Consider the following 12,697-nt stretch of genomic DNA (forward strand, 5'->3'; position numbering starts at 1 on the left):
AGACAAAATAAGGAAGGAAGGAAGCCCAGAAGGGTCAGCGGCATTTATTGGCAGGCAACGGGACACCCAGCCTGTTAGCGCCAGTTCTGGCGAACCTGGCTTTTGCTTTATTCAGAATTAGTCTCCCCTCCCATTTCCCCAAAGAATGTGAAAAAGAGTTATTTCGCAGCTGAGGCACCCTAAGGTCGGCGACAGATAGAGATGAAGCCACCTGGCCTCCTACTCCCCCAGGACAACAGAAACATCCTATTTCCCATGAGACAAGAAATGTCAGGGGTGAGCCTAGTTACCTACTCAGCATGTGAAGCCATAAAGTAAAGATCAAGGAAAGAATCTCCCATTACAGCAGTGGTAACATATAGCAGGCTGGTTACATATATCTTGTAGTGATTACATTGAGGTAGGAATGCATCTCAATCAACTAGATACAATCACTGGAGATATATATCTATATCTATATCTCAAATCTATCAATCTATCTAATCCGTCCATCCATCCGTCTAATCCGTCTGTCTGTCTAATCCAGTGTTTTCCAACCTTTTCGAGGTCAGGGTACCCTTGACCTCACTCTTCATATCTCACGGTACCCCTGCCGCCACCCTCCACCTTCCCCTCCCATTGCCCCTGCTTGCCACACCCCCACCTTCCCCTCCCAGGGTGAAGGGTAAGCACTGTGGGTGGTGGTGGGTGCTGACCTTGTGGCAGACCCTGCCCCATGGGCCAGCTCCATCTCCTTGCTGGCGCCGGTGGGAGACACCACAAAAATGAGGGGGGGGGGCAGTAGTGTTGCCACGGTACCCCTGGGACATGCTCACGGCACCCCAAGGGTACCACGGAACCCTGGTTGAGAATGGCTGATCTAATCCATCCATCTATCTGTCTATCAAATTCATCTATCTATTTATCCATTTATCTAATAATCCATCTGTCTCTGTCCCTGATCTAGTCCATCCATCTAGCTGTCTATCAAATCAGTCTGTCTGTCTGCATCTATCTAATCCATCTGTTTGTCACCACCGGTGGTAGATGGGGCGGCGGGGGGTGGGTGATTGGGTTGCCAGATGCAGATTGGGAAACTCCTGGCGATTTATGGGTGGAACCTGGAGAGGACAGGGGGTCTCAGTGGGGCACAAGGCCCTAGAGAGTCCATTCTCCAAAGCATCCCTTTTCTCTGCAGTTGGAAGATGAGCTGTAATTCCAGGGGATCCTGCAGGCTGGCATCCCTCCTTGCCAATCCCAGGTCGGGAAATACTGGAGGTTTGAGGGTGCAGTAGGTTTCCCTGGTCCCACCGGCAGGGTGGGGGTGTGTGTGTGTGTGTGTGTGTGTGTGTGTGTGTGTGTGTGTGTGTGTGTGTGTGTTTCTAGAACCAGGTTGAGAAACTCTTCAGAAATTTGGGGATGGCGCCTGGGGAGGGCAGAGACCTCGCTGGGGTGCAAGGCCCCACTCCGAGGCACCCATTTTCTCCAGGGGAGCTGACCTCCGCAGCTGTAATTCCGCGGGGGGAGGGGGGACACCTCCAGGGGCCGCCTGGAGCTTGGCACCCCGACTCCCAGGTTTACAAACAGCCTCAAGCGCGGGCGACGCGCTGCTCATTCCAAGCGGCGGGAGGGGACCGTACCAATGCAGCAAGGGGGGGGGAGAGAGAAAGGCGGGAGCTGCCTTTCTCCTCCTCCCCCCCTTGCCTCATTGGTACGGCCCTCTCCAGCCGCTTCAGGGCCGGATTGGAAGGGGGCCGCGGGGGTGGGGGGGCTCGGCCAGGGGCGGGGCTCGGGCGGAGGGCTGGCGTCCCCCCCCCCCGCAGGCGGCACTTGGTCCGGCCCCCGGCTGGGCTCTGGCCATGCGTGGCGCGCGGGGCTCCAGTCGGCTCCGGGCGGCGCGGAGGCAGCAGAGGCGGCGGGTAAGAGCCGTTCCCGGGGGGTGCGGAGCCGGAATGCAGCCCCCGAGGCGGGGAGAGCCCTGCGGGGGCCGGAGAAGGGGGGTCTCCTTGTCCCGGCAGCTTCTCGATTAAAAACCTCCCCCCCGCAGCCATGGTTGACTCCGCGGCGGGACGCTCTGTGCACGCTCAGAGGCTGGGGGAGCCCTTTCCCCAGACCTCAGCGTTGCAGCCCCGCTTAGAGGCTGAACACGGGTTCCCTGCGGACGGTGTGAATGGGTCGTTGCCCCCTGGTACGGGGTGGTGGTGGTGGTGGTGGTGCGGGATGCGCTTGCCGCATGGTCCCCGCGGGGTCGGGGGCGAGAAGTTCGGGCTGCAGCCTGCAGTACACGGAGGAGGATTCCCACGTTACCCCCGGGCCTTGGTCCCGCGCGAGACCCTTTGCTGGGAACGGGGCTTAGGCGGAGCCTCGGATCCTGCGGCTGTTATGGCTGCGATCCTGCTCTTGAGTTTCTCCGGTCCGAGCCCATTGGGATGAAAGGGTTCGCCCACCCTAATTCTCTTTAGGATTGCGCTGTGCACCACGTTGGGCTACTGAGACCGCCATAACTCTGTTTGGGATTGCACTGTGAAGCCCTTTGGTGTGTTTAAACCGGCTGAACTCTCTTGAGGATGGCCCTGTGTTGTATTTAGACTGGCTTAACTCTTTAGGGTTGCCCTGTGGTGTATTTAGGCTGTCTTAACTCTCTTTAGGATTACCCTGTGCTGCATTTAGACTGGTGTAACCCTCTTTAGGATTGCTCTGAACACGCTGGTGGTATTTAGGCTGGCTTAACTCCCTTTAGGATTGCCCTGTGGAGCACTTTGGTGTATTTCGACCAGCAGAACTAGAATACTCTGTGATGTATTTCAACTGGCCTAACTCTTTTTGGGATTGCGCCGTGAAGCGGCTGGATGTATTTTAATAATCAGCAGCCGTTCGTAGGGGGGGCTGGAGGCACAAGACACAGAATGGGACATTCAGTAGATAAGGCCATAGGAATTAAGGTCGCAGCAACAACCAGAAATCTGGAAAACAGAAGCGAAGCATCAGTCAGAACGTGACACATGAAATGATGCAAAAATTACTCAGGGGAGTAGTTCTTTGGCAGCAGAGCTAGGCAGACGGGGCCAGATTCGAACACCTGGCCCAGTGGTCTTGACTGAGTTTGGAGCATCTTTTGCTGATTAACACCCAAGATGAATAAATGTTTTTTACTCTTGGTTGTCCCGCTGAACAGAAATGCAAGCCGACATGGCGAGGGCTTGGGTTCACCATCCCCACTCTGCCGTAGAAGTTGGCTTCAGGAGTTGAGTCTGGTCGCATATGCACTCGGCCTAGCCTACCTCAAAGGGTTGGTGTGAGGATAAATATGGTGGACCAGAGAAATATCGGTCCCCTTGGAGGAGAAAGGTGGGGTGTGAAATGAAATAAAGAAATGAATGAAATGGTGGCTGTGGATGATTATGCTCGAGGGAAGAAGTTGTTGAATTTAGGGTTTATGTTGCGTATGTCGCTGCCGTGGGGATCCTGATTGAATGGAAAGATGGGGCAGGCAATCCTTGTCTCATCAGATATCAGAAGCTATGCAGGGCTGGCCCTGGTTGGTCCTTGGATGGGAAACCACCCAAGAAGTCCAGGGTCGCAAGTTAAGGCAAACCACCTCTGCTCGTCTCCTGCCTTGCAAACCCTGCAGCAGTGGTGGCGAACCTATGGCACGGGTGCCAGAAGTGGCACTCAGAGGCCTCTCTGTGGGCACACACAGAGTGCCACCCCCACACATCTAGGCTGGCCTGGGCCGCTGGGCTTGATTATTAGCATTAAACCTAAGACCTAGTTTTGGGGAAGCAGTGTAGGGTAACCCTGTTAAGCGCTATTAAACCCACTGATTTTCATGCGAAGAACAAAAGCGCGATCCTTTACCTGGGAGTAAGCTCGGTTGCTGGCAATGGGACTTGCTTCTGAGTAAACCCTCCTAGGGTCGTGAGTCACCCGTCGGAAGAGTTGCACGGTTGCTTCAAAGCAAAGCCACCGACTACTGCCAAGCTTACTCCTGAGTAACGTGCACTTTGGAGCCAACCGTTTTTTCTAAGCTAAAACCTCATTATTCAGGTTAAATGGCCATGTTGGCACTTTGCAATAAATAAGTGGGTTTTGGGTTGCAATTTGGGCACTCGGTCTCGAAAAGGTTCGCCATCACTGCCCAAGAAGAAGAAGAAGAATCTCCTTACAATCTCCTTGCCCTCCCCCCCTCACAACAAACACCCTGTGAGGTAGGTGGGGCTGAGAGAGCTCCAAGAAGCTGTGACTAGCCCAAGGTCACCCAGCTGGCGTGTTGTCGGAGTGTACAGGCTAATCTGAATTCCCCAGATAAGCCTCCACAGCTCAGGTGGCAGAGCTGGGAATCAAACCCAGTTCCTCCAGATTAGATACACGAGCTCTTAACCTCCTACGCCACTGCTGCTACTACAGGGTAGTCCTAGGTCGTGTGCAACTTAACAGCTCTTTGCACATGCTCGAGACAGTCTGCAGCATCAGATGAATGCTATGCATACTGGTGGCATACACAACATTTTCAAGAATTTCTTTTTTTTGTTTAAATGTAAAATAATGTTGGCAATAAATATGCTGTGCAGATCTGAGGCCCCGGTTTTTATAGGAGCCATGCTGCTGTTTGTTTTGAAGTGGTGATTAGTGGCGTGGGAGTTTAATTTCAGGCCATTTTCCCTTCTCCCCAATTCTGGTTGCTTGTTTGCTTGTCCCCTTTTTAGCCTGTCCTTCCTCTGGGGACCTTGCCCACTTCCTCCATTTTACCATCAACGACGCCCAGACAAGGTAGACCTGCAGTCCGCATTCACAGTCCTTTTCCACCGGCACAAACCCTGTTTTGCACCCATTCCTAAATCTGGGTTGAACAGTGGAGATCTAGGCTTTCGCGGGGAGAGGTCTGCCAGTCTTCCGTTCCCGCGGGGCCCGCTAGAGTTGATCCATCGCCGCACGCAACAGGGCAAAAGAAGAGTCACTCATAAGATCAGATTTCCTGAAACAAAACAATGTTTTGGGGGTCTTGCCTGGAGAACTGGCAGTTCGTCACCGGAGGTATCCGGTGACATACGTTGGTATTGGTCTAGAACAGTGGTTCTCAACCTTCCTAATGCCGCGGCCCTTTAATACAGTTCCTCGTGTTGTGGTGACCCCCAACCATAAAATTATTTGTGTCTCGGTTCCTAAGACCATCGGAAATATGTGTTTCCCGATGGTCTTAGGCGACCCCTGTGAAAAGGTCGTTCGACCCCCAAAGGGGTCGCGACCCACAGGTTGAGAACCACTGGTCTAGAAGTGGTCTTACTGGGCGCCGCTGCCCTGGTTCACAAATGGCATCAGACGCTTGAAAGAGAGCTTCAGCACTGCCCGATACCTTAAAGAAGACTCCATCAAGCCCATCTTTTTTCTGAAGTTGCCTTCCGCTGAGTCTATCAAGGCGGGCATTGCCTTCTCAGGCCGGCAGCCGTTCTCCGGGGTCTTCCAAACCACCTGATGCCAGACCCTTTTAGCTGGAGACGCCAGAGATCGAACTCGGGGGCTTGTGCGTTCAAAGCGGACGCTCTGCCACTGAGCCACAAGCCCTACTGTTTATGTCTCCACCTGGATGCCCCGTCGGCTCCGCAAAAATTTCCCATTCCTGACTCAGTCCATTCTGCTTTGCCGCTCCTGGCACCTCTGATCCTGTTCCTCTATCCTTGCCAGTGGTGGGATCCAAAAATTTTAGTAACAGGTTCCCATGGTGGTGGGATTCAAACAGTGGCGTAGCGCCAATGGGGCTGGGTGGGGCATGACGGGGGCATGGCCGGGCATTCCAGGGCGGGGTTGTGGCAAGGACACAGCCGCTGCGCTGCTCCTTGGGCGGGAAACGAATGCACGCAGGCGCAGGCTGCCGTGCATGCTGGTGCACCTCCTGCTAGACTGCTTCAAGTTCTGCACGCTACTGCTGAGAGGAGGGACATGACTAAGAAGAGTTTGAAGAAGAAGAGTTTGGATTTATATCCCCCCTTTCTCTCCTGCAGGAGACTCAAAGGGACTTACAATCTCCTTGCCCTTCCCCCCTCACAACAAACACCCTGTGAGGTAGGTGGGGCTGGGAGAGCTCCGAGAAGCTGTGACTAGCCCAAGGTCACCCAGCTGGCGTGTGTGGGAGTGTACAGGCTAATCTGAATTCCCCAGATAAGCCTCCACAGCTCAGGCGGCAGAGCTGGGAATCAAACCCGGTTCCTTCAGACTAGATACACGAGCTCTTAACCTCCTACGCCACGTGGCAAAATCACCAATTAGTGATCACCAAAATCACGTGGCAAAATCACAGTAACCCCCTCTCGGCACACACAAATAATGAGTAACCTACTCTCAGGAACCTGTGAGAACCTGCTGGATCCCACCTCTGATCCTTGCCTCCAACTTAAACACACTCAAACTAGCTCTGTGTGCCCTTCTTTCTTGGGGTAGAATCTGTCGCTCAGTGGGAGAGAGCATTTGCTGTCTACTCAGGCCGGCAGCTGCTCTCCAGGGTTTCAGGCAGAGCTTTCTCCTGCCACTTACTACCTGGAGAGGCCGGGGATCGAGCCTGGAGTCCTCTGGGTCCGAAGTGGGTGCTTCCCCTCTGAGCCAAAGCCCTTCCCCCTGGTAGACCAGGATCTGCTTCAGTATAAGGCAACTTCTTGAGGAAGGGCCGTGGTTGAGTGGTAGAGCATCTGTTTGGCATGCGGAAGGCCCCGGGTTCAATCCCCGACGTCTCCAGCTGAAAGACTAGGCAATAAGTGAACTGAAAGACCGCTTTCTGAGTTCCTGGGGAGCGGCTGCCAGTCAGTGTAGACAATACAGACCTTGCTGGACCGGAGTCTGATTCAGTAGAAGTCAGCTGTTTGTGCATGTATATGTAACTTGGCTAAAGAGCCAGTGTGCTGTAGTGGTTAAAAGCAGTGGGCTGTCGTGTGGAGAGTCACATTTGATTCCCCACTCCTCGACATGAGCAGCGGACTCAAATGTGGTGCACCAGATTTCTTTCCTCGCTACTACACATGAAGCCTGCTGGGCGATCTTGGGCCGGTCACAGTTCTCTCAGAACTCTCCAAGCCTCACCAGCCTCACAAGGTGTCTGCCAGGGGAAGGGAAAGGAGTTTGTAAGCCACTCTGACACCTCTTATGGCTGAGAAAAGTGGGATATAAATCTAGACTCTTCTGAATTTCGGTGGCCCTCTCTTCAGGTCTGGGGCCTTCTTTCGCATTCATTCATCTAGAACAGGGGTAGGGAACCTGCGGCTCTCCAGATGTTCAGGAACTACAATTCCCATCAGCCTCTGTCAGCATGGCCAATTGGCCATGCTGGTAGGGGCTGATAGTGAATTTTCAGTTCCTGGAACATCTGAGAGCCGCAGGTTCCTACTCCCCCTGATCCTAGAAGAAGAAGAGTTTGGATTTATATCCCCCCTTTCTCTCCTGCAGGAGACTCAAAGGGGCTTACAATCTCCTTGCCCTTCCCCCCCTCACAACAAGCACCCTGTGAGGTAGGTGGGGCTGAGAGAGCTCCGAGAAGCTGTGACTAGCCCAAGGACACCCAGCTGGCGTGTGTGGGAGTGCCCAGGCTAATCTGAATTCCCCAGATAAGCCTCCACAGCTCAGTCGGCAGAGCTGGGAATCAAACCCGGTTCCTCCAGATTAGATACACGAGCTCTTAACCTCCTACGCCACTGCGTAGTCATTCATCCCCCATAATCTAGTCATTCGTCCCGCATTAACATTCGTGAAGATCCCCTTGGCATGGTGTGTCTTGTTGTCGTAAAGGGCCCAAAATACAAACATCATCTTACCGTGTTTCTCCGAAAATAAGACAGCGTCTTATATTAATTTTTGCTCCCAAAGATGCGCTATGTCTTATTTTCAGAGGATGTCTTATTTTTCTGCTCCACAGCTACATGCTCTGGTGTTTTGTTCGACGGGCATGCTTCCAAACAAAAACTTTGCTACGTCTTACTTTTGGGGGATGTTTTATATTTAGCACTTCAGCAAAACCTCTAAGCATAAGCATAAGCATTTTATTGTCATTGTGCACGCACAACGAAATTTACAGCTGCATTCCTCGATGCACACAATTTCAGACTCACACCCCATCCTCACTTTCCCCTTCCTCCACCCATCCCTACACAGCCCCAAACACATCAACACGAAGCCGCGGAGTTCAGCATAGCCACAGCTCTAGAGTAGAAGCTGTCTCTAAGCCTCTTTGTCCTAGTTTTGATAGACCTGTATCGTCTACTGTGTCTTATTCTCAGGGGATGTCTTATTTTCGGAGAAACAGGGTAGTAATTGGTATGTTTTTACTAGATGTTTATTTTTTTTTGTCAATTCGTCTGTATTATGGGGGTTGGACACCATCCTGAGCCCACAAGAGGAGGGGGGGCGACGGCATAGTAAATCTAATAAATCTACATCTTTTCTGAACCGAAGCAGTTGCGTAAGTGAGGGCCTTACAATAATGCAGCCTACCACAAATCCCGAAGAAAGAGAGATTCCGAGTCTGGACACCCTCATAGGCTTTTGGAAAATGTGTGGGTGGGGAATGTGTGCGAAACTTGCTTCTGACGCCAGGCTTGCTTTGGAATCAAGGGAAGGAGTTGGGTCTGTAAATCTGTATTGGAGGTTTTTCACTCAGAAAAGCATCGTGGTCTCTTAACTGTTAAGAACATAAGAACATAAGAACATAAGAACTAGCCTGCTGGATCAGACCAGAGTCCATCTAGTCCAGCATTCTGCTACTCGCAGTGGCCCACCAGGTACCTTTGGGAGCTCACATGCAGGATGTGAAAGCAATGGCCTTCTGCTGCTGCTGCTCCTGAGCACCTGGTCTGCTAAGGCATTAGCAATCTGAGATCAAGGAGGATCAAGATTGGTAGCCATAGATTGACTTCTCCTCCATAAATCTGTCCAAGCCCTTTTTAAAGCTATCCAGGTTAGTGGCCATCACCACCTCCTGTGGCAGCATATTCCAAACACCAATCACCACGTTGCGTGAGAAGAAGTGTGTTTTCCTTTCTTTTTATTAGTCCTAATTCTTCCCCAGCATTTTCTAATGAATGCCCCTGGTTCTAGTATTGTGAGAAGAGAGAGAAAAATTTCTCTCTGTCAACATTTTCTACCCCATGCATAATTTTATAGACTTCAATCATATCCCCCCCCCTCGAGCGTCTCACTACTCCAAACTAAAGAGTCCCAAACGGCTGCAGCCTCTCCTCATAAGGAAGGTGCTCCAATCCTTCAATCATCCTCGTTGCCCTTCTCTGCACTTTTTCTATCTCTCTTGATATTATCCTTTTTTGAGATGTGGCGACCAAGAACTGAAACACAAGTACTCAAAGTCGCGGTCGCATCCACTGCTTTATATAAGAGGGCACTGACAATCTTTGCAGTTTTATTTTTCCTCCAATTCCTTTCCTAAAATTATCCCCAGCATAGAGTTTGCCTTTTTCACAGCTGCCATGCATTGAGTTGACATTCCCATGGAACTATCAACTAAAGGCGTTTCCAAATCCCTTTCCTGGTCTGTGACTGATAAGCACTGGACCCTTCTGTAGCGTGTATGTGAAGTTTGGATTTTTTGCCCCTACGTGCATCACTTTACATTTAAGCTACATTGAACTGCATTTTGCCATTTCTTAGCCCACATCACCCTAATTTATCAAGGTCCGCTTGGAGCTCTTAGCATATCCTTTGTGGTTCTCACCACCCTACATTAATTTGGTATCATCCTGCAAACTTGGCCACCACACTACCCTTTACTCCCTACTTCCAGGTCGATTTTATAAATAGAAGTTAAAGAGCACTGGTCCCAAAACGGATCCAGTTCGGGGACACCTACTCCCTACATCTCTCCATTGTGAGAACTTCCCATTTATACCCACCCTTTGTTTCCTGTTCCTCAACCAGTTTTTAATCCATAGGAGGACTTCCCCTCTTATTCCTTCATTGCTGAGTTTTCTCAACAGTCTCTGGTGAGGAACTTTGTCAAAAGCCTTTTGGAAATCCAAGCAGACAATGTCCACTGGTTCCCCCTTATCCACATGTCTGTTTACACCCTCAAAGAACTCTAGTAAGTTTGTAAGACAGGACTTGCCTCTACAAAAGCCATGCTGACTCTTCCTCAGCAGGTCTTGCTTTCTACATGTTTAATAATTTTATCTTTAATGATAGATTCTACTAATTTACCAGGAACAGATGTCAAACTGACTGGCCTGTAATTTCGGGTCCCCCTAGACCCTTTCTTAAAGATTCGTGTGCCATTGGCCATCTTCCAGTCTTCAGGGATGGAGCCTGATTTCAGGGATAAGTTGCATATTAATGTGAGAACATCCGCAATTTCATGCTTGAGCTCTTTAAGAACTCTTGGATGAATGCAATCTGGGCCAGGGGATTTGGTAGCATTTAGTTTATCAATGGCTGCCAGGAACTTCTTCCTTGTCTACCACACACTAACCCGCTAGTTCCTCGGATTCCACCTCCTAAGAAGCTTGGATCAGGTGCAGGCACTTTCCTCACCTGCCTTTGGGTGAAGACAGATGCACAGAATTCATTCCAGCTTCTCTGCAGTCTCCCTGTCATCTTTTAGCGCACCTTTTGTTCCTTCATCATCCGCGGTAACGGTAGCGGTCCGGCTTCCTAGCTGGCTTCCCTGCTTTTTTGATGTACTTGAGAAGAACTGTTTGTTGCTTCAATGCTTGATGTTACGCAGCCATGCGTTCCTCATCAATCCTTTTTGCCTCACGCTTACAGCTAACTTGCTTCTCTTTTTGCCACCATTTGGTGATTCTCTCTGGTATTCTTCATCCAGTTAAGTTGGACTTCCATTTTTCTAAAGACATCTTTTTTTCCTATAATAATTACCTCAACCTCCTTGTGCTAACCATGGTGAAACTTTCTTTTGGACTGGAAGCTGCCTTTCCTAACCTCGCAGGAACACATTCCAGCTGAGCTTTTAAGACTGTGCTGTGTTTTTAAATAACCCTCCCAAGCACCTTGGACATTTTTGACTCTCTTGATTTTCCCTTTTCAAGCTTCCTCGCACTATCCCCCCTCATCTTTGAGAAATTTCCCTTTCTGAAGGCAAATGCTTAACTACATTAGTAGTTGTCCACTTGTTAAGCATGCAGAGATACTGAATCTGACAGCATTGTGGTAAGCTGTTCCCCTATCGACTCCCAACAACACTGACTTCCCGCTTTTCAGGTCCTGGGTCCCACATAGAATTAGATCTAGGATCACATACTCCCTGGTTGCGTTCACTACAACCATCTGCTCCTAAAGCCACAGTCGATTTAGCTATATCCAGGAATGTTCTCTCCTTACTACTATGACCTGAGACATGCATTTTTTCCAGTTTATGTGGGGATAGTTAAAAGATGGCCCATTACCGCGACATTTTTTGCTTTTGTTGGCCTCTCTAATTTCTTTTTCCATCTCCAGAATCCTCTTGTGCACTTTGGTCGGGGGGGGGCGATAATATATTCCCTAATGTTAAACTTTGCTTCACCCTGGTATTGAGTATCCACGAATTAGTGCTTCTGTAGAGGAATCCAGCTTCCCCTACATTGTCTATTTTATGTGTGACACTATGCTCTCTTCTTTGATGTAGAGGGCCACCCCACCCCCAATAAGCCCTGTCCTATCCTTCCTGTAGAGCCTGTAACCTGGGATAACAGCATCCCACTGGTTCTCCTCATTCCACCATGTCTCTGTGAGTGCCCACTATATCAATGTCCTCCTTCGAAACTCTGTACTCCAGCTCCCCATTTTAGGGTGAATGCTTCTACTATTAGCATAGAGACGCACTTGTATACCTCTGTCTCTGTAATCCCCTAACCTGGGATTTGTAATGTGTTTTGCCCTCTAGCCTTTTGTAGACACTATCACTTATCACATTGCTATGCTCCTCGCTTGTATGTGGTTGATTTAGAAAAACCTCTCTCTGTGTCTGCATCCCCATGGACTGTTAAGGCTGGTAACCAAGAAAGATTGATGGGTAGTTCTGGGATCCTCACCACAAATCACTGGTGGCTCACCGAGATGTTTCCTTTGCTGTCTTGTTCCACCCCATACATTCACCCATCTTGCTTAGACCCATAGCCTATAAGACCTATACACAGACAACCGGGGTGATCATGTGCACGCCTACGTCTTTGGTTGGGCTTTAAAATGAAAACTCCTTGCAAGTAAAAAACTAGTCAGTAAGGGAAAAGATTCTTTTGCTGCTTTTCCACATGCAGGGAGGGAGGGAAGTTATGCCAAGGTGCATTCCAGAAGTCGATACATAGGAGAGGAGAATCCCTTTCTATCTTCGGCCGCCTCCGGGGACTCTAGAAGTGAAATTGTCAAGCGGGGGTGGATTCACCGCCTCATTGCCCGCACATCGTGCGTTGGCCAGAAGTGGCCGGAGGATACTTGAGAGTTGGGGAATCTCCTTCTTGGGAGGCTTTTAAACAGAGGCTGAATGGCCATTTGTCAGGATTGCTTTGATTGTGTGTTCCTGCATGGCAGGGGGTTGGACTGGATGACCGTTGGGGTCTCTTCCAACTCTATGATTCTATTATTCTAACTTGCAGCTGGGTGGGCGGTTGTGTTTTCGTTTTCCAAGTTTCCCTTTTGCCCAAAGGACAAAGACTCTTGGCATCTCAGGCGGTGGAAGAGAGGGATGACGTTCGCGGCGGATTCAAGCATATGAGTCGAAGGTGTGAATCTGAAA

At 50.3% G+C, this 12,697-nt stretch overlaps 1 protein-coding gene across 2 annotated transcripts in view; it reads left to right on the forward strand.

Moving 5' to 3' along the window:
- Positions 1-12,697, forward strand: part of FRMD6 (FERM domain containing 6) — a 184,662-nt gene that overhangs the window by 89,617 nt on the left and 82,348 nt on the right. The window contains exon 1 of one of the 2 annotated variants that reach the window (XM_048486075.1): positions 1,802-1,898. The exons of the other annotated variant lie outside the window; for it this stretch is intronic. The gene's annotated coding sequence lies outside the window, so the exon portion shown is untranslated. Of the gene's footprint in view, positions 1-1,801; positions 1,899-12,697 lie in introns of those variants that run through there. 2 annotated transcript variants of the gene reach the window in all.

The sequence above is a fragment of the Sphaerodactylus townsendi genome, linkage group LG02 (genome assembly GCF_021028975.2).
Source record: "Sphaerodactylus townsendi isolate TG3544 linkage group LG02, MPM_Stown_v2.3, whole genome shotgun sequence".
NCBI classification, from domain to species: Eukaryota; Metazoa; Chordata; class Lepidosauria; order Squamata; family Sphaerodactylidae; genus Sphaerodactylus; species Sphaerodactylus townsendi.